This window comes from Protopterus annectens, chromosome 2.part0 (genome assembly GCF_019279795.1).
Source record: "Protopterus annectens isolate FY-2018-M chromosome 2.part0, PAN1.0, whole genome shotgun sequence".
NCBI lineage: Eukaryota > Metazoa > Chordata > Ceratodontiformes > Protopteridae > Protopterus > Protopterus annectens.
In genome coordinates this window covers 735,439,043-735,464,284 of record NC_056728.1, presented here as the reverse complement: position 1 = coordinate 735,464,284, position 25,242 = coordinate 735,439,043, and the positions used below count along the sequence as shown (strand labels likewise).

General features: G+C 36.7%; 1 protein-coding gene across 1 annotated transcript in view; it reads left to right on the top strand.

Moving 5' to 3' along the window:
- Window positions 1-25,242, top strand: part of LOC122792777 (atrial natriuretic peptide receptor 1-like) — a 1,260,614-nt gene that overhangs the window by 415,718 nt on the left and 819,654 nt on the right. The gene's annotated exons all lie outside the window — the stretch shown is intronic.

Below are 25,242 nucleotides of genomic sequence, written 5' to 3'. Positions count from 1 at the left end.
AAACAAATAGGACATGAACATAAGGTACCTGCAGAGTATAATTAGATCAAAAAAGAACTAATGCAACAAAAGACCTAATTTTTTGCCACATAAATAGAACATGTTGGAGAGACTGATATGTTTCTCAGAGACTTCCCATTTTCTAGATCAGGGTCCCCATCCATGTGAAGCAGAGTTCCTCCCTAACCTTATTTAAGCACAACTTGGACCAATGGATGGGTAATCAGAAATTCACCCCAGTCTGGCTTCTATGTCTCTGATGGACAGAGGCAGTCAGTAAATCACCACCTATATAAATCAAATTTCTGGATCACATTTGGGTTACACGGCTAGGTTTTATAAGGCCCCTAGTGATTGTCAGCCTAGTATAGACTTATAAACCTATAACAGTAAAATATAAGCAGTGAATCCATCCAAAAGACAGAAGACTGCAGGTGCAGCTTTGACACCTAACATGGTAAGTACAAGACAGATGGAGGTATACAGTAAAGTTAGTATATACAGGAGCAATTAGACATGGGTGGTGGTCAGTGTCACCACAACTATGGCCTAACCCAAAGTACAGTATGCAACATTCAATAAAGTACCCCATAGATGTAGCTGTAGATGGGCAGTACAATGCACAATCCAGTGTTGGCCATGAGGCCCACACAGTGGATGGCCATGATGTTTGTAGGTGTATTCTGAAGAGCACATGAAGAAAGGCAGCTGATAGCAATGGTACACAAATACTATAATGTATATCCCAGTTACCTCAGTTCCACCCTCATCACTGGAAGTGCTGGAAGCAGATCAGTAGGGGCAGCGGCAGTTACAGTCCCAGCATCAACAGAAATAAATAATCCACTAACAGTTCTATCTCACTTTTCCCACAATAAACTGTAGAAGCCAGGTAGCAGGGTCTACTGTTTTAACAGTCCTAATGTAAACAGAAAAATAATCTACAAGCAGTTCTGCCATAGTTACTCCACTGTCAAATGTAGGTGTCAGATATCAGGTGTCAGTAACAATCCCACATAATGGAGTTCCCTTGCCTGCATATGGTGATATAGCAGACTGAACAAAACAAAAAAGTGCACCAAATCCCGCAATTCATGTATCGATTCATAAATAACCAAAGACTTTATATAAAAAGTTTATTAATATAACTAATTATAGCAAACTTTTTATATGAAGTCTTTGGTCAATTATGAATCGATACATGAATTATGGGATTTGGTATTCCTTTTTTGTTATGCTTAACCACAAGTAGTTTTATGCTGTTTATTGACATAGCCAACACAGGCAGAAACAGGTACACAGCCATACTGGACAGCTAGCAGACATTGCTGGATAGGATGTAACAGTTCATGTTCATGCCTCAGGACATGGAGACAAATCAAAAGTAGGCCTTCAGCTCAGACTCATACAATTGGAGGTGGTGCACTATGACACAGAGGCACAAGGATCATAATAGGTTACCTAATTGTGGTCCTTTGGAATGGGTAGAAGATCACAAAAAATGGACTCCTTTAGTGTGTCACATGGTTCTGCTCCTGACACACCACCAAAAGTGCTTACACTAGCCACCATCTTCATCCTGCACTGACCCTGTAGCCGGCAGCTCCACTCCACCTCCAAATGATTCTGTTTCTGAGGAAAGGACACTCATGTATGTAAAGTGACTGGAGACAGGCTATGTGGATTGGTGACGTGTCATGTGACCATGGCCTACTGTAATGTTGCACTATTAAAAAAGTAGAAGAATGGACTCGCCTGCTTGAGGAATTGTCTTTCAGTATGTTGAAGGCTATTGTTATTTCCCCTGGAGGTGTATGTGCTAGTGCCAGGACCTCTTTCTCCTCCAACTGAATTTCTTTACACTTTAGGAGCAGACTCAGCTTTGGGATCTGTGGTACCATACTTTTTACCCCAAATGAAGCAGACAGCCATGGGCCTTGGCTGCAGAGAAGGCTAATTGCACAGTCATGAACAGCAGCATATTTGTAATCCAGAGGTATGAAATGGTGTACATGGGTGACACCAAACCTCTCCAATAATGACAGGAATTGGTTGAAAGTCTTAGTTCTAGGCCTTCTGGTCTTTGTAGTTTATCCAACAGTATACCAATGGCCTTTACCTGGTGGTGTTCATTTGTGCATAAATGTCTGCATGCATTGTATTGTTCTCAGCACAGAATCATCCATGTGAATAGTGGAAAGGTCTCATCTATCTTCTACATGGGAATGAGTGCCAAGCATCCATTGTTCCCCTTAAGGGTTAGCATGCAGAAGTAGTGGCATCCAGTGTCACCCTTTTAGTGAAACTGACACTGTATAACACTATATCCACTAGTGTGATGTCCATTATACTAATAACCATCTTGTCTGCAATGTCCAGCCCCTTTCTCTTCTCTTGTTGTGTCCAGATTGCTTTCTTTCTTGGTAGATTTTGAACATCCACGTCACTATCTCACTCAGGATACCATTTGACAATGGTGACTGGGATGTCTGCTAATATTGATGACTTGTATTTAATGGCCTCCATGAGCATGGATGATATCACTTTGTCAGGAATAGGTGGGGATGTTGGCAAATGGTCTTTACTGGCTTCTGTATAGCACTGGTTGCTAATGTCTTGCAGCTTCCTGATATTTTCTCATTCTGTTATAGACATATGCCCATTATGAGCAGCCTCTGCTTTCCCCTCTGTTTATAAACCTCATAGCCATCCATGATAAGAATAAGCTTCTCCTTCTCCAACCACACGGACCCATTTTCACAGCCAGTATTTCTGAGTACCACTTAATTATATTTGGTCTTTGCTGACAATATTTTATTGAATAGCAACCCAGATGGCTCAATTGTTATGTGCCTGCATGACAGACATGATGCAATGTACTTCTTCTGATAGTCATCTACACTGCAGGGTTCTGCATGACTTCCTGGGATAGCTTGTCTGTCAAAAAAGTGGATACTCACTATGAATCTAAGTATTTTGCAACATTAGACCTACAGAGACATTCTGAATGATTATAAATACACATATCTATATCTATATCTACATATATATATATATATATATATATATATATATATATATATATATAGCTATAGACATATAATGCTAGATATACAGATATGTGCATGTGTGTGTACATCTCTCTGTTTCTCTTTCTCTTGCTCTGTTAATGTCTGCAGATTAATAGATACATAAATGATTAGATAGATAGACAGACAGATAGATAGATAGATAGATAGATAGATAGATAGATAGATAGATTACAGATAGATAGACAGATAGATAGACAGATAGATAGACAGATAGGTAGCTAGATTAGAAAGATAGATAGATAGATAGATAGATAGATAGATAGATAGATAGATAGATAGATAGATAGATAGATGGATAGATTAGATAGATAGATAAACCCACATGGAAAGCTAGTACTTCTTGAGTTTTAGCTTTGCTAGCAGAGACTCTTTAAAGTGTGAGAAAAAAACATGAACTATATTCAATCTCAGCTGAAACTTCAAAGTAATAAAACACTTTACTTTGGTTAGAAATCGATACTTCTTTATTGAAAAATAAAATATATATATATATATATATATTAAATAGATGATAATGTTTACCCTTAACAGAGCTTCATGATATATCAATGACTGAACGGTAGTAATAAGGTTTTCATCAATATCCCCTGCATGCACCCCACCTTTTCTGTTGACAGACATACATGAAATCATAGCTGGGTAATCCTGATGCATTTTTTGGGGTTGTATTGCCTATTTCTTTGTGGAGTCCTTACTGTAAAATATGTTCCTTTAAAAATGATGATAAATGTCTGCATTGGAGAGTTGGCATCTGTAATCAGAGGGAATTAGTCCTGCAATTTTTCAGCCAGCTATACTTTATAGTGACTCTGGCTGTATTTTATTTTTATATATACGTGTGTGTGTGTGTGTGTGTGTGTGTGTGTGTACACACACACACACACACACACACACACACACACACACACACACACACACACACACACACATATATACAGATTGACATTTTTTATACTATTATTTGTGTTTTCACTTTATTTACAGAATTTCAGTGTCTGGTCACTGACATCTGTTCCACCCATTTGCTGCTATGTCTGAAAAAGCACCTTACTTATTCTTTGGACCACTATTGTGCCTCAAGCATAAGTTGATATTTTAACCCTTATGCATAATTGTGAGTATATGTACCATACATTTTTGTCTGAGCTTAGTAAACCACTTTGTATCACCTTTGCAGAGTTCTATAACAAAAGTAATAATACTAACTTCAGCCATGAATCCATTGCAACTAGAAAATAAAAATGCAATGGAAAAGACACATTTGACTATTGCTGCCCATAAACGTTTGCATTAGTAATACGAAAACCAAATAGCCCAAGGATGATTTCTTTTAGACAAAGATTTGTAAACACATGCTAATGACTACAGTCACAACTCGCTATTATAGACCGAGTATAAAAACTTTCTCCAACTGAAACTATCATCACCCCTTTCCAAGTCTCCAAACTTCTGTTCTTCCTTCGAGACACCTACTTCCCCATAATTGCCAGACTCTTCAAGCACAGCAAAACTGAATGTCTCATTATGTTTGCACCGAACTGAACTGAGGTGGGCTACCAACCATAATTCTGAGCTGAGATACCAAATGACTAGAGGCTTCTGAGCTTCCCAAAAACCATAAGTTGCCTGTTTTTTTTTTGGCTTGATATACTATTTACTGCACTTTTTATTGTGTTCTGCTGATTTAATACTGTATTTAAATGTTACAAACTAAACTGCACTGTTTGTAATGCATGTTGAATTGTATTTTGTTGCTGTTTTCATTGTTGCAAAGTAATTGTTGCTACTTTTCACAGTTTGCAAAGCATCTGTTCTGTTTGTTCTGTTTTCCAGTCAAGCAGTGTTTAAATAAAATAATTGATTTGTTTGCAGCTTAAAGCATTTGTTAGTGTCTCCTTGCTGATTTTTGCTGTTTAAAGCATTTGTTAGTGTCTCCTTGCTGATTTTTGCTATTTAAAACATTCATGTCTCACTGCTGTTTTTCTGCTGTTTAAAACATTTTTTTAGTGTTTCCTACCTAACTTTGTGTAGCTAGTAGCTGTAGCATAGTCCATATATAGGTTTGCTGCATCTGATTCTGTTTGAAGTGGCTTTTGTATTCTGAGCACATTTTCCAAGCCATCTTTGATTGAAGGAGCCCTTATGCATCCTTGTGAGAGAAGTATGCAGATTGCAATCTGTCTGGTAAAGGGTGATTGGTCTAGGGCTTGGAGTAAGCATGCACATTGGTTCTTTTGAGTTTTTTAAAAGTGTTTTTAAGTTTTTAGCTTCTGGTATTTGAGCCGCACATTTGAGTGGGTTTCTGCATATTTGTGCATTGCGCAGCACTGCTGCACAATTGTGCACCATAGCCTGACAAATAATGTTGACAACTTTCTCCTTAGATACAGCTATAGTACATTAGAGTAGTCCTCATCTTTAGTACATCTCTGGTTTAACAAGTATTGCTAGTGAGCTGTGACCTATAAAACCACTAGCCAAAAACCCCGTCAGAAATATCCATCTACAAATCACCCCCTAAAGCAGTCCTGAAAGCACCCCCTTTGTGATAACAGTTATTCAGACCTAGCATTACGGACAGTTTGACTACAAGTGTTTCTTCTGCCACCCTTGTTGACTTACATTTCCTGAGGCAGTGTAGCATCTGCCTCATGTATACTGACAACCCTCTGCTAATAACTCACTCTAGTACAGAGTGCGAGAGATGTATCTACACCAAGAATCTTGAATCCCTGCTCTCTTGCACATGAAACAGTAAAAACAGCAAAGGCAAGGGTTCACTCCAAAACCACAATTTTATACAAGTAAAGTAAGCGCTTTCGAACACTGCCAATGCGTGAACTTCTTCAGACAAACAAACATTTCAAATCATATAATATATAGTAAAACTCTCTCAATGACATCATCAACCCACTTAAAATTTAAAGGTACACAACCTCAAAGGGTATAAAACCCTATTAAAACATACTCATAATACACATAAATATCTTCTAAAAGTACCAATATGTACAATTTAAGAAAAATGTGTGTGTGTATATATATATATATATATGATATATATATATATATATATATATATATATATATATATATATATATATATATATATATATATATATATACATATATGTACAAAAAATAATATATATGTTTATATAAATATTTATATATAAACACATTATGTAAATCAAACAATGTGGCCCAAAATACAAATCACCTCTCAAGAGATTTCTTTCTCAAGATACATTTTATGCAACAAAACTCATTCAGCCCTGGATAGGCAAAAGCATTAAGTCTAAGCTGCCAATAAACTTCTTTTTCTTCAAGTAGTATTTGCTATGGTCCACCATGAGATGTTTTCTTGACTTGGTCTATAATAAAGTACTGGAAGTGATGACCTTCATTATCAGACACAAGCTTTGCCAAGGCATTATTACAATTCAATTTTGCAATAGTATATTTGTGTTCAAACACTCTTTGTCTAAGGTGTCTCTCTGTCTTACCAATATAGAACCTGGTACACAATTGACACTTAGCAACATAAACAATTCCAGAGGACTCACAATTAAATTTCTGTCTGATTTTGAAGTTGACATTATTAAGGGAGAATGTTTTAGTAACCATAATAAACTTACAAAAATTACATCTCCCACACTTTGACATTCCTGCATTAAAAGGGAGGCAGACTAATTTGTTTTCCAACATATTTTTTAGGTTCCTCCCCCTTCTAAAAATAATGGCTGATTTGTCAGGTACTTTAGATGAAATTATATGGTCCTCCATTAAAATAGACCAAATATTCTCCATAATGCCCCTCAAATAGTAGGAATCCAGGGAAAATGTGGAAATAAATTTTAGAAAAGAGGCCTCAGATTCACTATTATTTACCTCCACGGCCTCAGATTGATGCTGAATCACAACACCATCAGAGTCAACACCAATACTCATGGTTAAGGTTCCTTTTCCATTCAGAATAGGTCTAAGCCATCCATTCTTTCTCTTATTACTAACCTCTACAATAATTTCATCCACCAAGGGAATGGGATAATTCCTGCTGATAAACATATCCCGCAGGGTCTCACATTCATTAGCAACATCACTGTCCAAGGTGATCATCCTGGCAGCCCTTACTACCTGTCCCTTAACCACACCCTTTTTCACATGAAGGGGGTGAGAGCTACTATGTAAGAATGAATTTGAGTATGTAGACTTATGAAAAACTTGTGCTACATACCTACAATGGGGTCTATCCTTTTTCACCAGCACATCCAAATAGGAAATAGTCACAGTATTAAATTCAAAAGTAAAACTTAAAAAGGATGGAGACGAAGACATAAAGTCCATTAGAGTTAAAGCTGTGTCAAAGGTACCATTCAGGATGATAATAATATCATCCAGAAAATGTGTGCACCACACCACTTTCTCCTTAAAGAAGGGGGATTCAAAAAGGATCTCCTTTTCCCACCATGCCATTACACAGTTGGCAAAACTCCCCCCCACAGGGGGACCCCATGGCCACACCAGTCCTTTGGAGATAATATTCTCCATTAAAAATGAGGTAATTATTGGATAACACTATATCCAATAAATATTTGATCAAACTAATTTCCTCTTTAGGTGCCCCTTTATAGATCAAACATTCTCTCACCCATTCAATACCAAGGGACTGAGGTATCACAGAATACAGATCTTTAACATCATCTGTTAGAAAATGACAATCTTGCTTAAAGGCAACTTCATTAAGTGAACCAAAAAAGTCCCATGAATCCCTGCAGATCTGTTTTACTGTCCCTAAAAATTTCTTTAATTTAAGATCTACAACTTTTGCGCAGCCATATGTCATACATTTTCTACCATCCAAAATTGGATGAAAGGGTGGATTCTCTAAATCCTTGTGGATTTTAGGTAGTCCAAACATAATAGGGGTCACAGGAGATACCATGTTTAAATAGTTACACAAATCAATGTCAATTCTCCCTTCAATAAACAATTCATTAATAAGAAAATGTACTTTCCGTATTGCCCCATGACATTCATTGTTAGAAACTTTTTGATATGTTTCTGTATTCAAAATTGATGAAAGTTTGTTGTTATATTCAAATTCGTCAATGAAAATCAGCCCCCCACCCTTATCAGGTTTTAAAACACATATGCTTTGAGACCTCAACAAATTCAAGGCATCATATTCAAAAGATGAAACGTTAGATTTAACAAAAACAGGTAGTTGATTATTAAGTGCTGTTCTAATGGTCGCCTCATTAAGTTTTCAAAAGTGGACAAACAGTTATGTAAAACAGGGTTAACAGTGCTAGAAATCCTATAATTGGTGTTGAAGTTGGTAAAGTTACCAAAAAGAATGTTAAGATTCAACGTACGTATGAACAGTTTCAAATCAAGGATTGTTTCAGCCAAGTCCGCTCTCTTAGAGGGTACAAATGACGAACCTCTTGATAATAATTCAATAAGCTCACTCGGTGGGTTAAAGCTGGTGTAATTGAAAATGTTAAAGTCATTGGTAGAATTTGCTAAAATTCTCAATTTTGGTTGAGTCGTTGCGTTCATAGCCTCAAGCGGTCCATTATTACCATCACTCAACAACAGCACTTGTTGGTTTTCTTCTTTTGAAAGTTCTGTTGTTTCCCCTGGCATCCCTTCCGTAGGTTTTGTCCATTTCCCTGATGACCACCCTGAAAAACCTGTTCATTTGAGTTGACAGTGTCTCTGCTGTTTAACAGCTCACTGCGCCTCACCTCATTACCCATTGGACTGGATGAACTGTTATTCATGGTTAAATGCTTTGAAGTAGCTTCGTCCAGTTGGAATGAGCTACTTCCTTGTTCATTCGCAGGCGTGGTTTGATTATTGAGGAACTTGTCATTAAAAGCGGGTGGGAGGGGATAGGTAGTACCATTCGCATAATCCTGCCTATCACTTTCTAATTTCTTCCATTTGTTCCCTTTCAATTTAACCATGGTATTGTCTATACTACCAAAAATATGGTTAAAATCATATTTGTAACGTAGAAAATTGATGTGATTCTTAACTGCTTCCTCTAATGGTATAAGCTCTGTTTTAAGTCGCTCCATCTCCTCATTATAATATTTAATGAGGAGTTTTAAATAGTCACAACTCTGTTGGTCAAATAATTTATTTAATTTGTGATGTAATGGGGAGTTACAAACTAAGCCAGATGGATACTTCCATTGGAGTAGTCCCTTAGGGACTAAACACAATTTAATACATTCATTTAGGTAGGATACTTCAAATTGCAGTTTTTTAAACTTGAAAATTTTGTTATCAAATAGTTTAAGATTGTTCACTAAAGAGCCGTTTTCATCCACATTACGTCATCCAGCAGCCATACTATTAGCCTCAACACCAAGGAGGCACTCATTTAGACAGTCAGTGAGGGAAGGGATTGTACTATCTGAACCTTCAACAAAATTACCTTCCTCATTCATATTTCGTGAGGAACCAGATGCCACAATAGCAGACCTACGAGTTTCACGTTGAGAACCGGATGGAGGTTGCAAAGAACCAGAGGAAATAACCGAAGCCCCACTAATACTGGCTTCAGTTCTCTCATATACACCAGGGAGAGAGTTGAAATGATCAATCTCTGCTGTTAGGGCATCCACTCTAGATGTTAACTGTTGTAGCAATAAAGTCAAATCCCCTACTTTATTCACCTCAGTGGGGGGGGGGGGGTTGCATTCCCCTGAGAAAATAAAGGTAGGGAGGAGAAACCACTTACCATATATCAAACTATGTAAACTCAAAAAACAAAAACAAACTAAAAAACAAAAAAGGCATGGGTTCACTCCAAAACCAGAATTTTATACAAGTAAAGTAAGCGCTTTCGAACACTGCCAATGCGTGAACTTCTTCAGACAAACGAACATTTCAAATCATGCAATATATAGTAAAACTCTCTCAATGACATCATCAACCAACTTAAAATTTAAAGGTACACAACCTCAAAGGGTGTAAAACCCTATTAAAACATACTCATAATATACATAAATATCTTCTAAAAGTACCAATATATACAATTTAAGAAAATGTATATATATATATATGTACAAAAAATAATATATATGTTTATATATATATATATATATATATATATATATATATATATATATATATATATGTGTATATATATATATATATATATATATATATATATATACATATATTTGTATGTATATATAAACACATTATGTAAATCAAACAATGTGGCCCAAAATACAAATCACCTCTCAAGAGATTTCTTTCTCAAGATACATTTCATACAACAAAACTCATTCAGCCCTGGACAGGCAAAAGCATTAAGTCTAAGCTGCCAATAAAGTTCTTTTTCTTCAAGTAGTATTTGCCATGGTCCACCATGAGATGTATTCTTGACTTGGTCAATAATAAAGTACTGGAAGTGATGACCTTCATTATCACACACATGCTTTGCCAAGGCATTATTACAATTCAATTTTGCAATACTATATTGGTGTTCATACACTCTTTAACCACAAGTAGCTGTTTTCTTGTTTATCACACTGCATTCTGCCAGTTATTGCCTCTTTAATTTCTGTATCCTGCTTCAAGAATGTGAAATTCCTTCACACCTGCTTTAGACAGTCCACTTATACACACACACTAGATATAACTCTGCAGCAATAACTCAGCACTAGCTTTCTGCCATTTCTGGCAGCACTAACTCAGCACTAACTTGCTGCTGATATCACACACACACACACGCACACACACACACACACACACACACACACACACACACACACACACACACACACACACACACACACACACACACACTTCTGCACTGCAGCACTAGATATAACTCAGACTCAACACTAGATTTACTTCTGAACTAGATAAAACTCGGCAGCAATAACTCAGCCAGCACTAGATTTCTGCCGTTCCTGGCTTGCAGCAATAACTCAGCACTACAATTCTGCCGTTCCTGGCAGGAGCAATAACTATATTTGATTTCTGCCATTACTGGCAGTGGTAAGTCAGTCAGCACTAGATTTCTGCCATTATTGGCAAGTGGCAATACCTCAACACTAGATTTTTGCCATTACTGACAGCAATAACTCAGCACAACATAACGAGGGAACTGGCAGAAATAACGAGGGAGCTATAGCCTATAGATTTCTGCCGTTAGCACTAAATAATGAGGGAACTGGCACTCTGGCACCAGTCTGCTTAAGTAGATTTCTGCACAGATCTTCATTATAATCTTGATAGCATATAGCATACAATTTTTTTTCTTTTTTTTCCTTACCTGTGGCATGTAGTGGTGTGCTGGGTGGACACTGCAAAACTGCTGCCGTACTCTCCCTCCAAAACAGTTCAGAATAACAGTCCCAATGAAGCTGATGTCATTCACACACGCCCCCTGTGAGCTGGTGATGCGTGGTGACATCAGTTGTAATAAAAAATAAATAAATAAATAAAATAAAAGGGAAAAAAAATTGGGAATTAAAGGGGGCCACTCAGGAATTTGTGGCACCCCATTATTTGCCTCAAAACCAGTAATTACTGAGGAATTCGGTATGGTTCCAGCGACATAAATATGGTCTGTGACTTCAATAGGATGTGCTGGAGGGACAAATGTGTCTCCCAGTGACTGCAACATCTTTGGAATTGGCTGCCAATTCATGTGAAGCAGAGCACCTCTATGACACTGTTCAAAACAAAACTGGACAACTGGATGGGGCAACATCAATTCTTACTAGGGGTAGCACCCACAGCCCTCCTGGACAGGGGCAGTCATTAGTAAATACAATCCTGGGCTGGACAAGAGTATCTATGGTATTACACTGGGATAAAACAGCTAGTCTTGATATGACCTCCGGGTTGATACCCTAGTAACCTCCTATATTTATTTATTTATTTGACATTTGGGTTAGTCTAACTTAGCAGATGCCCTTTTTCAGCAGAGACCCAAGAAGAAAAGCTCAAAAGGATACAAACATAATAATGTATGACATAAATAAATAAGCAAAACAGAAGAAATACAGTGTATAATTGGTACAAAAAATAAAAATTACAAAATATGATCAAAAGAATTATCAGATACAATCAAAGAGTTACAATTATACATTCACTAAGAATTAGGTTCAGAAAATTTTTGTAAGTTTTAGGGTAACATACAATATCTGTTCTGGGTAAGATGTGTTGAAATACAGCCTACATTTTTGACATATGTGATAGAGGTTAACTTAGAGTCAGGAATTAGATGTTGAGGATAAGAAAAGGAGGAAGGGGAGAGGACGATTACATGGAATCAGAGCTAGAGCAGGTCAAGTGCTCTTTTAGAGTTTTCTTGTAGTGTAGTCAGGTGAATTTGTTTAATAAACTTTGAATACTGAGGGCAAGGAAAGTTAAGTGTTTGGAAGTAGAGGAGGAGTGATTTTGTGAAGAGGTAAATGAGTGTGGGAGAGAGGATGGAGTGGAATGAGAGGGGGAAGAGGAGAAGGTGATAAGACCAGGGTTTGGGTAGTAAGTTAAGTATAGGAAGTTTAGGTTGTGGAAATTTGATGTACAATAAGTGGTATTTTAGTTTAGGGTTGGGAGGCAGACAGGGCTATATGAATAGTTTAATTTTGAATTGGTGAGTGTTGTTATAATTGAATAGAGCAGGATAGTAATAAGGAAAGAAAGAGTAACTGAAAAGCTTGATTCTGAGGAGGTGAGTGTAGGGGCAGAGTTTATGGTATTAAGGTGTGATGAAAGAATGAAATTACAAGTTGAAGAAAGAGCAGCGTGGAAGTGAGGAGAAGGTCATGTTGAGAGGTAAGTTAATAGCAAATTATAAGGATAGTTTGAGAGATAAGTGCAAACAGATGGAAGGTAGTATAGTGGTGAGGAAAAAGGAGAAAGACTTTTGTTAAGTGTGAATTTGGCCTGACCTGATTTGAGGAGGGGAGTCTAAGTAGGGAGGAAGTAAATGTTGATGGGATGATTGAAAGGAAGTTGGGAGTGGCTGGGGGAGTGGGAGAGATGGCTAGAGTATAAGTGTATAGTATGTGGGGGTGGGTGGAAATGGGGGTTGAGTAGAGGAGTGAAGTGAGCCCGAGCATAGCAAGGCTAACCAGAGTGGGAAGGACCATATCGTGGAAATCTTTAAGGAAAAAAAACAATCTAGGAAGCCGAAAGTAGATGATACAGCTGAAGTTGAAAGAAATAAGAAAGTGAAAGATAGGATGGCATTAAATAGAAGTTATTGTAGGTAGGTAGCAGGGTAGAAAATGTAGTAGGAGGACTGGTTTGGTGGTGTGCTAGTTGCAGTTAACAATCAGGTATATGGACAAGCAGGTACATGAAGATAAGGTGTAACATACATTAATTATTTAATTGTTGAGTTTTTGCTAGGCTGGATAGTCTGTAGTGAGTTTGTTGTTCCAGGCTTGATGGAGGAGGTATCTGCACAGTTCTTTTTGTTTTTGTTTTGATTTTACCGTAAAAGCAGCGTAGATGAGGGGTATAATGCTATGATCCTAAGAGCTGAAATCACTAATTTAGCTTTAGAATGAAGTTTGACAACACTGGAACAAAGACTCCACTTTACCAAACAGAGCACAGCATATCATCTTGTACAACATCACTAAACATGTAATTTGCAGACACAAATCCAAATACCTGAAATCGAAACAAAACTCTTTCTTATATTCTCCTAAAAAAAATCTAGCAAGAGGTGAATAAAATCATGAAGAAATGTCTGTGTAAATAACGTATTAAATTGTTGAGAATATAAATAATTTTATCATTTGCTGGCATTTATTTCTCATTTCCGTTCACAGGATATTTTGTGTCACATGATTTCTTTGCTGCCCTTTATATGTAGCATGCTTTACATGTATAACCTGACGGATGAAGTCCTGTGTGATACATGAATAAAAGCACATACTGGTTATATGTAATACATTTCATTGTGCCCAGAAGTGTCTGCAACTGGTCATTTGGGTCAGGATTCTGTATTTACTGTATTTTTGAGTCCTTTGTAAGAAGTTAGTTTATGTATGCTACAGCCAAATATATCTCTTTTAACTATAGTGATGGTCATACCCTTGCCAGGTTTAAACTTCTACAAAACTCTGCTTGCAGAGTATGGAGACACTGGCAAGTTAGGGGTAAGAACACAAGAGGCATATAAATACCATATCTACCTTCCCAGAAAGAGGTCCTACCCGGTATTACAGCCTCATATGGATTTAGCTTTGCAGTAAGTTGTGCCTATTGTGATTAATTTCTCAGAGAAGTGGTTTCAGACAAAGAGACACAGCCATTTTGCCCTAGATACATTTTGAAAGAAAATAAAGTTCAGGCATATACCCCAGTGCTGATACTCTCTCATTTTTCACACAGCTCAAAGTTTGTTATGCTAAACTGAGACCATTTAAAAATTGAGTGGCTTGGTGCCAAGCCTGCTTCTGCTTAGCAATAACAGCTCTACATAACTGCTCATCTGTATTTCATACAAGGTCAAATTCATTTCTTACTTTTCCTTTCAGGAAGTATATGACTGGATGAATTTTTCAAGTCTGAAAGATGACTGCCTGAAAATGTCACTGTTCGTAAAAGTCAAGACTTTCACTATACTTAAAAAGCCGTGCCTGGCTATGATGTAGCAAAAGGCTGGCATTGCTAACAACAATTTTGTTGACTCATATTCATGAATCTGCCCATTCCTGACTAATACATGTAAGATGTGTTGACAAAGTGCAGCTCAGAAAGATACTTTACTTTCCAAAACACGTGAGATTAGTTTTCAGTATTCAATGCCTGCATGCTAGTTTTACCACAGGATACTGACATGATGGCTTCACTGCCATTATGATTAGGCTCAACAAAAATATTTTGAAATACTTCAGTGGAGAGGGGAAACTCTTGACACTTCACTTTTAATGACAGTATTAACAGAAACCTTAAAAAGTTTTACCTTACTTTATCTCACTTCATCTAATGTTCTGTGTTTATGATGTTACTGATATTTGATTAAATATATTTAAGCCAGGAAGTTGCCAGTGGTTTGAGTTGTCTGCAGTTTGAAATTTCATGTGTCCTTTCACACACTCACCTTCTGCTCTAAGAGAAGGTTTAGTAACCATTACCTGTAAGCTGTGTGCTGGAGTATGAGGAATTGTATGATACTCTCTGTACCCTTGTTTTGTAATCCAGAGGCAGTTTAATAACTGTTTCTGTAGTAATGCCTGCAACAATTTGAGATGATATAAACCTTAGATAAAGGTCTGTCTGTATTCAGTAACTTCAGAGGGTGAAACCATTTTTGTGACTGCAGTATCTGGATGCTAACACAAGATGCAAAAGTATTATTTATTGCTTGATTGATTGATTGATTTACGGTGTTCCTTGTGTGTACCTTATCTCATTTATATTCAAAATCATTGTACACAGATATCTCCAGTATAGCACTGACAGGTATACATTTCTTGTGAATCTTTTTTTTCTTGTTACAAAAATATTGCCTATACTTTAATCAAAAATAATGATGAATCTAATAATCTGTGGGAAGTTATCTCATATAAAGGAAGATAAAACTGTTTCCTAACTGGAAAATCATTATTTGTCTTCAGACATGCTGTGTTAAACAGTTGTACTGGTAAAGGCAAAATAAATATTCCTCACTGGGAAGAATATCTGTGCTCTTGCTTTCTATAGTAAATGCGCTAGCGATAATAATTAGCTAGTAGCTTGTGAAATGTGTGTGTGTGTGTGTGTGTGTGTGTGTGTGTGTGTGTGTGTGTGTGTGTGTGTGTGTGCGCGCACTTGTGGCTGTGTATCTGTGTATCCATGTAATAAAAAAATAGTTTTAATGAATAAAACTGCGGCATACTTTCAGTGAGAGAGGGTAATGACAGAAATCCTCCAGACTACCATATAATTCTTTATACTACAATTCTAAATATGAAAATGCAACTCCAAGGCTAAAAATCAAAAATATCTTTCTTCCATTTCACTGCCTGCTTAAAGTGTATTGCTCATGTTCTAAAGCAACACATGTTTGGAGTTAGCTATAACTGCGTTACTGTATAGAACAACAAATTGCACAGTTTTGGATGCAAAGATTGTGTCATTTTTGCATTTTATTTTATTGCTAAAAACTCCCCACTGAATGTTTTCCCAGAGCTAAAAATCTCTTTCAATATATCACAAAAGAATAAATCCTTAATGCTTCATTACCTAAAATAATGTACAGACTACTTTATTTCCATGTTAAATGCATCAGGTGTTTTTTAGTTCCCTAAAATTCAAGCTGTCAACTAGTTATTGCAGGTGGAACACCTCACCCTGAAATTTAGCACATGTTGATGTAGTAGTGAAGCCAAAATACAAATAAGAAACTACTCCTCTCTGGGCCAAGAAATCATTCTGCTTAACTATATATATATATATATATATATATATATATATATATATATATATATATATATATATAAGTAACAGTGTTTTACTTCTGTTTAACTTTTGTGTTGTGTTAAGTAGTTTGTTTCTTGAAAAAATGCTCATATTTAACTCAAAAATGTTTACTTTTGAATATTACTCAGCATATCATTCTCTATGAAATAAATGGTGTTCAGAAGGTAAATGACTATTGAGTTATTTTTTGGTAGTGAGAAGGTACAAAAATAAAAAAAAAAAATCCCTACATTTTTAAATGAGTAAATGTGAATGAAATAAAACAAAAGAGCAATACATTGCAATGACAACAGTTGTTTAGCGATTAACCTTAAATGTTATTAACTTTTAGATGTTTTTTTGAGTATAGAAATGAGTAATGCTACATGCTTTACACCTTTAGTGGGATTCCAGAAAATCTTATACTGAGTTACTCCAAAGTTGTTACGAAAATTACTTGGGCAAAGTAGCAAACAATACTCATGTGGAATGTGCAAAAGAATAGTAATATTGACAAGGCAGAGTTTATCCAATGAATAATGCAATATGTGTATGCTGGCTTTTGCTTACATTATAATTATATGTACACATAATCAAGTAGGAATTCCAAAAATATTCTCAATACTGTATTTGAAGGATACTAGAGTAATTAAAGGGACAAAGTAACATTGGCAATCTAGAATTTTTCCAATGCTTTAGTGTACACGCAGACACACACATATATACACACATACACACATGCATATATATATATATATATATATATATATATATATATATATATTAATAAATAAAGAAATATATCTTTGTGTGTGTGTGTGTATGTGTGTGTGTGAGAAAAAGTGAGAGAGAGTGAAAGCATAATCTTCTTGAACATTATAATGATTCACTTTTCTCCAAGGTCACACACAATTACTAATATATCACACTAGCATGTGACATAATGTCATGGACAGTTGCAGATGGCAAACAGATTTCTATGTTAAGAATATAACATATCTATAGGCAATACATATATATAGAAAGCATGCATCAGTACCTTTGAGTGATACCCACAAGAATTGCAATGAAAGTTTTGTCATCTATATTAAAGATTTTCCACAGGAAACATCATAAATGTGGGCAGTATCACAATATGCAGGTTCTATCTTCCATGAAAAAGTGTTCCTCAGAAACAACATTCAACAAGAGCACTGTAATCATGAACAGGGTTTGAATCCCATAGCCTAACTTGTCTAACTTTGTTACTCTGAGCAAATCACTTAACTGGACAGCACCACTGTGCTGACTCTGAAAAGTTCCAGAGACCAGTGCTCTTTCCCATTAAACAAATATAATATCTTCTTCTTCTTCTTTTTCCTGGTTAGAGGTTCCCACAGTGGATCATCTGTCCACTCCTGATTGGCAGTGGAGTTTTACGGTGTCAAGTTGTTAGCCTGGCGCCCAACCTTCCACAGAAGGCACACACACACGCACACACTCACACCTAGGGCCAATTTAGAGTGTCCAATCCACCTACTGCATGTCTTTGGGATGAAACCGGAGCACCCAGAGGAAACCCTCACAACCACAGGGAGGACATGCAGACTCCACACAGAAGGCACCCCAGTCGAGACTTGAACCAGAGAACCTCTTGCTGTGAGGCGGCAATGCTAACCGCTGCACCACCATGGCCACCCTAAAGAAATATAAACAAATATAATATAATAAAGTAAAAATATGCATACACAAGACAGTCTTCACAGACTTCTAACACTGCCTAGCAGATGTGATATAATAAATATGTGGACCTTGGTATCAGGCTGTTATGATTTCTCCTTTTGTACAGGTAATAACCCATTATATTTCCATGTACCAGAATGCTACATATTTGTATGACGTTTTGACATCATACTTACCTCTCCAATGCCATTACATCACTAAGAGAACTTATTACCATTTACTATTTCAAGGTCTTATTATCTGCAAAATGTATACCTTTACCCGGGACTGAGAGCACACAGTGTCAATATTCATAAATACATGCTGATCCAATACAATAACCAAAGCTGTAAATCTTGTAATGTAAGACAATTACATTGATGTAGAGGAAGAAAGCCCTGACAATGACACAATCATGGGTACATTTATGCAGTCCAGACATCTATAGGACCCAGAAGGGGAAAGGAATTATGAGACTATGCCTGCTTACCTCTCTTTGATGGGAGGGATAATTACAATATACTGGAGTGAGGCAGGTGGTCCTTGTGGCCCTGGACCTTGGCAAAGACTGGAACTATGAATGGCATCTGGGCTAGGAGAATTGTGAGGCCATGAGGTGACATGACCACGTTTGGAGGGGGATGTGGACAAACCTAAAGAGATGCAGTGGTTAGTAGCTGTCCATTACTTCCTGAGTAACTTCCTGAAGAACCTCTATGAATTTTTTAAAAATAAAAAATATAGTCTTGCAGAGGAATGTGCACACAATGCAGGACTTACCACCAGAATGAGAGTAATTGCAGAATCTGGGCATTGCAAGTACATCTAGAATATCACAAATAGTTACAGTACCATAGAGTATGTTTATGCCTGGTTACACATACCACATAATGCCATTGTCTATTAGCATGCCACAGTCTGAGCAATTTGAATATAAATGTGTGCATAATTGAAAAGTGTATCACATAAAACAATGTACAACAGCATGTCTGTCATGGTTCATATTTACTAGTACTGTGAAGGACTGCAAAATGATATTAATACATTCCCACACCATTCCTGAGCAATACAGGAAGCTATATTACCACTTATGATATAAGATTATGAAAAGTTTTGTCATGCTTGTAAATATATTTGTGTATGTAACTTTGGAAAAAGCATTCTTCGTTGTGGTTAATATACCACCAATTACCCATGAGCATTTGTTTGATTCTTGCAGAAAACTTTATATAATAGATAATACTAAACATTTGCTACACGATTTATTAACAGCAGTGGCCTGCACAGGTAATATATAAAATGTTCAACATGCATAATGTTTGCCAAACAGTATAGCAACTACATGTGCAAGGAATAGTATACTCTGAGAACATATTTAGGCAATAATCTGTCCTTTGGACAACACATGGCTGAGGCAGTAAGTAAATCATTCAATGTTACCCAACTTATAAGAAAGCACATAGCATCCAGTTGCAAGGAAGTCATACCACTACTTTATTCAGCAGTTATCAGATTCATTATTGTGTATAATGCCCACTTTGGCATATACCTGACCAGACATATGCAACAGTTGGAATGGACACAGGAGAATCCATGGTATAAACACATTATCCATTATAGATTACCTTAAAGCTCTATCACTATACTCAGTCTCCTACAGGTTACTGAAAGGTGATCTATGCCTGACATTCAAGGTATGTTCAGATCCAGCTCTGATGAACCTTTTGCGCATCTGCAAAATGATCAGTATCAGAACCACTAGATTCAAGTATTTAAGTTTTGCTTCTGCCATAAATAAGACATGTGGGTGAGACAGATATGTGGCTCAGAGGATCCCCATGTTCTAGACCAGGTTCCTCATCCATGAGAAACAGAGTTCATCCTTCACCCTGTTTAAGTCACCAACAGATGGGAAATTATAAATTCATCCTAGGTCTGGCCCCCATGCCTCTGACAGAGGCAGACAATAATGTCCTCCTAATAAATGTCCATGATACATAGAGACACAGTGGGGTTGGGTTGCACAGCAAGGCTTATAAAGGCCCTGATCATTGTTAGCCTAGTATATACCTATGATCCTGCATGTTCAAAGCAGATATGTTTAAGGCAGCAATGTACCCGTGAATTGTTAATGGAGTACAGATTTGTTAGCATTTGGAATTAAAAGAAATGTCTGCTGTAGTATCTCTGATGCACTATCCAGGTTCAATAAAGCATATACTAGGTGTAAATGATATATATTCAAGAACATCCCTAGCACATTTTTTGTGCTTTCTAGTCACTCTAAAAGATCACACAAAGTGTCCATGTAGACTACACTTTGTGGTAACCTTTATGAATCTCTGTTGATATTGAAAGATGGAAGAAAATCAGAAGGAATACTAAAATTAGGAAGAATAAGGTGTGAGTTATGCCTGTGCTGTCTGTTCACACAGAACGGTGTACACAATGTAGGCATTATTGAATCCTGGGGTATATTTTTTTGACAAATTTGAGTTCTCATGTGCTGTGTTATTTAGGTCTCTTGCAGGCAGTTCAAAGTAAATATGGTACTATTCAAGCATCCATTTGGACCTCCTATATCTGATAGAGTGGTACAACAGTGATGTGTTTGGCTATAGTTTGTATTACCAATGAGTCCTTGACATATACATGTATTATAAAAGACCTGTTAGCACAATTGCATCTTTATGTTTTTCAGACTGTACTTTGATGCCATTGTATTGGAGTATATATATTATACACACAGTACAAAACATACCGTGTTGTCACCACAATTTACATGAATATTGTATACAGTTAAAATTTTACATTAAGGGAAATTAAAAATGATCATTTGTTGTTATTTTAAAGATCTTTATATATTCTGTTTAGTATGTGAAGGTTATTGTAGTAGTCAATCATTATTCTGACAGAAAAAGTTACAAGTCATGCGGTGGTATTTATATTAGTGGGGTATGTTGGACATCAGGGAACTTTCCATCTCTTTTTGATAGATGCTGTTGGATCCCTTACATCCACCTGAGCTACAGCCAACACAAGCAGATGGGACCTCACTTTAAATCCCATCCAAAGGATGACATAATCAAGAGTGTAACAGTCTCTAATGCTGTAGTAAACTGTAAGCAATCCAATGTCTTGGAGTTGGACTAGAACCCACAGCCTGTATATTATGACATTGCTTAAATTTTTCAGGCTTGCTCTGGAAAACACTCTATGTCGATGGCAATACTTCTGGTAATCATTTGAATGGTTGGGGCCTGCATTAGTGAGTCTTGTAATGTGGAGACTGAATGATTAAAAGTCTGGGCTAAGTAGAGTACAAGATTGCCATTTCCGGGAATATTCCCTTTTGTTTGAAGTATGGCAATCTCAGTTGGTATATATAAGTTCAGGGGGGCATAGGGGCTTGCCCCTCATATTAGGGGGTACAGGGGTCTTGCCCCCTGCAAAAAAAAAAAAATAAATGAGAAGAAAGGTAGTCAATATTCGCAGTTCTGCATTTACAGTGTTTCTTTTTGTTATGTGGGGACTTGGCATTTCTAGTCCTGAAATTTCAATAGGGAAATTAATGCTTATTGGGGCAACTGTCACAGACAATGATGCATATTTTTCCACAGATTAATGTCCATATGTACATATATTGGGTTCTTAGCACAGAAAGTGTTTGCTGCCCACAACTGCCCATAACAGTATGCTGGATACTCACTTCATTAACAAGTAGTTGCATATGCCTGTGTCTGTACAGAAAAAGGAATCACTTAAGTTTATTTAGAATAGGTTTTCTTTGAATCCATATACATACATATTTTAATTCTCTGTCGATATATATATACATATATATATATATATATATATATATATATATATATATATATGGGTTCACTTCAATTCACTGAACTTTCAATTCACTGACTTTCATTTCACTGACACCATTTCACTGAAATTCATTTCACTGAAACTTCATTTCACTGAAAGTTCATTTCACTGACAACTATTATTAGCAATAAAATGGAATATGCCCCCTTCCCCACTGTAGTGCGACCCTGGAGTTAGAATATATAGTTAGGGGGTGTGGGGGGCAGAGCCCCCCACATCGGGGGTGTGGGGGGCGCAGCCCCCCACTTCATTTCATATGATATTCTTACGTTTTGATATAATATTGCTTAGTAAAAGAAAAGTAAGTGGGGGCTGCGCCCCCCACACCCCTCTTACTATATATTCTAACTCCAGGGTCGCACTACAGTGGGGAAGGGGGCATATTCCATTTACTTTGTAATAATACTTGTCAGTGAAATGAACTTTCAGTGAAATGAAGTTTCAGTGAAATGAATTTCAGTGAAATGGTGTCAGTGAAATGAAAGTCAGTGAATTGAAAGTTCAGTGAATTGAAGTGAACCCATATATATATATATATATATATATATATATATATATATATATATATATATATATATATATATAATATCATCATGCACGTATGTATATATATATATATATATATTTTACACACATGCGCACACACACACACACACACACACACACACACACACACACACACACACACACACACACACACTCACGTGTCTGTATAACCAGAATGTAAGGAAAGTCACAATACACTGCACTCATACCTCTCAACTGTTCAGATTTTCACAGAACGTCAAGCTTTTGCCTTTTATTTTTGGTTTGTTTCTCATAAAATTTGTGTTTTTCTGGCAAATCACTAAGGAGTGAAGTCTCCAAATAATGTCACACATTTGAGTTTCAGACTTCATATCATTCAGAAAATGCATGCTAACACAACATCTGTTATTCTGGAAACATTTTAAGTTTATAACAGCAATATTTAAAATCTGTCCCAATTTTTTGTCTTGTCCCCCATTATTTTAGGCTTTGTCCACATTTCTTGTGCTAAGAAATTGAGAGGTATGACTGCACTGCTGCATTATCCCTAAGTCTGTATATTCAATGCTGCAATTCACATGCATATTATTACATACAAAGTTTGTTTGTTACATTGTCTCTTTAAATATTCCAAAAACACTACACTGACTGCTCTTTTAATTACACTGATCACTTGGAGTGGCTTGTCATAAGACTTTTTGGAATCACTCAGTTGTTTATGTTTTCCATGAATGCACTTTTGCAGTTTCTTTTTACAATGTATGTTACTCAACTCATTGCCATTTGCTAATTCATTGAGGTATAACAGTAGTGTAGTTGTTCAATCAGCACCTGGGCCGGTATTGTGAACCCACACCCCACCCCCTCCACTCTTCAAGTGAAGAGAAAAAAAATGGACTTTTTTTTTTTACTGGCACACCAGCCAGGTGGCCAGATGCATGATAACCCCCTCCCTCCTGCCTCAGCTATTCATGTCCCATTTCTGTGCCCTGCCCCCTGTCTTCCCTTAACATAATTTCTTTTAAATTATAGCAAACTGTTTGCTACAAACTTTATGCTTTAGTTAAAAAAAAGATCTCCTTTTTAAACTATAGCAAACTGCTTGCTAAAAATGTAGCAGACAGTTGCTACAGCTTATACCCTGCCTGCACAGACTGCTACAATGCTCCTGTTTTAGTTAGAAAAGAAAATCTTATTTTTGAACTGTAGTCAACTGCTTGTTAAAATGTAGCAAACAGTTGCTACAGTTTATACCCTGAGAAACCAAAACCGGCACACGAACAGGAATCAATGTAAGGAACGTAGCTGGAACAGCAAGCCTGAAAATAGCAATTGAATCTACCACAGAATCCACCAACGTAAAAAAGTACTTCTTTATTGCACGATACCCTTGAAAAAATATAAACCAAACACTAGTTAAGCGCTTTCATCTGCCATGCGCAGAGTTCTGATGAAGTCTGCGCATGGCAGATGAAAGCGCTTAACTAGTGTTTGGTTTATATTTTTTCAAGGGTATCGTGCAATAAAGAAGTACTTTTTTACGTTGGTGGATTCTGTGGTGGATTCAATTGCTATTTCCAGGCTTGTTGTTCCAGCTACGTTCCTTACATTGATTCCTGTTCGTGTGCCGGTTTTGGTTTCACAGTTTATACCCTGCTAGCATGGAACGCTACAGCACTCAGGTTTTAGGTAAAACAAAATCATCTTGTATTATATTGGGATTTAATGGTTAGGCTTGTAAAGACCTTCAGGTCAACAGCCTAGTGACATCCTATGAACCTATGAACCTATAAAAAAGATTTTTTTTACATAGAAACTGAAGCAAAGTGCTTGCTCCACTTTAGATCACACTGTGAGCACTAAAGCACTCAGGTTTGACTCAAATGCAATATTGATTTTTAATAAAAAATGAAGATCGACTAGTCCACACTGACAATTTGCACCTGGTGCAATTGCCTCTCTCACCCAGACCTAGCTATGGTACTATGGTACTGTTGGTAACAAATTGTCTTTCTTGCACAGAAGACTTCTCTGTTGCTGTACTTAGCATGGAATAAATACTGGCTTGTGCACTAGTGTAAGCAGTGAGGCATTGTGGGTGCAGTCTTTCATGATGCCAGCTTTCCTCCCCAGGCATCCACTGAAATTTATTTTTTTTTCACAGACCAGTTGGACTTTCCAGGAAACGAAAATGTAAATAAATAAATAAATCGTGTAGCTGGAGTTTTCTGCTTCAAAAAAAGTTTAAGAGATGGTGCCTGTCAACAAAAACAATGAACTAATAACATACATTTTGCATTAATTATTGAAAAAATATATGGCATATATAATAGTTGATTATTTACATTTGCTATGGAAACTCTACAATACACTTTAAGAAAACACAGGGGAAGCTTTTCATATTACCGATATATAAGTCTAAAATCTATTGCATGCCATGACATTTTTGCTGCAGACATCCATAAATGATGCCATATACTGCGGAAAGCAAAGTGTCACTTTAAGTCATAGTGTAATAATTTTAATCTACCATTTATTCTGTTTTGGGATGCATTAAAATATTTCTCCTTAATGTTCTTGTTATATCTCATTCTTTCACACT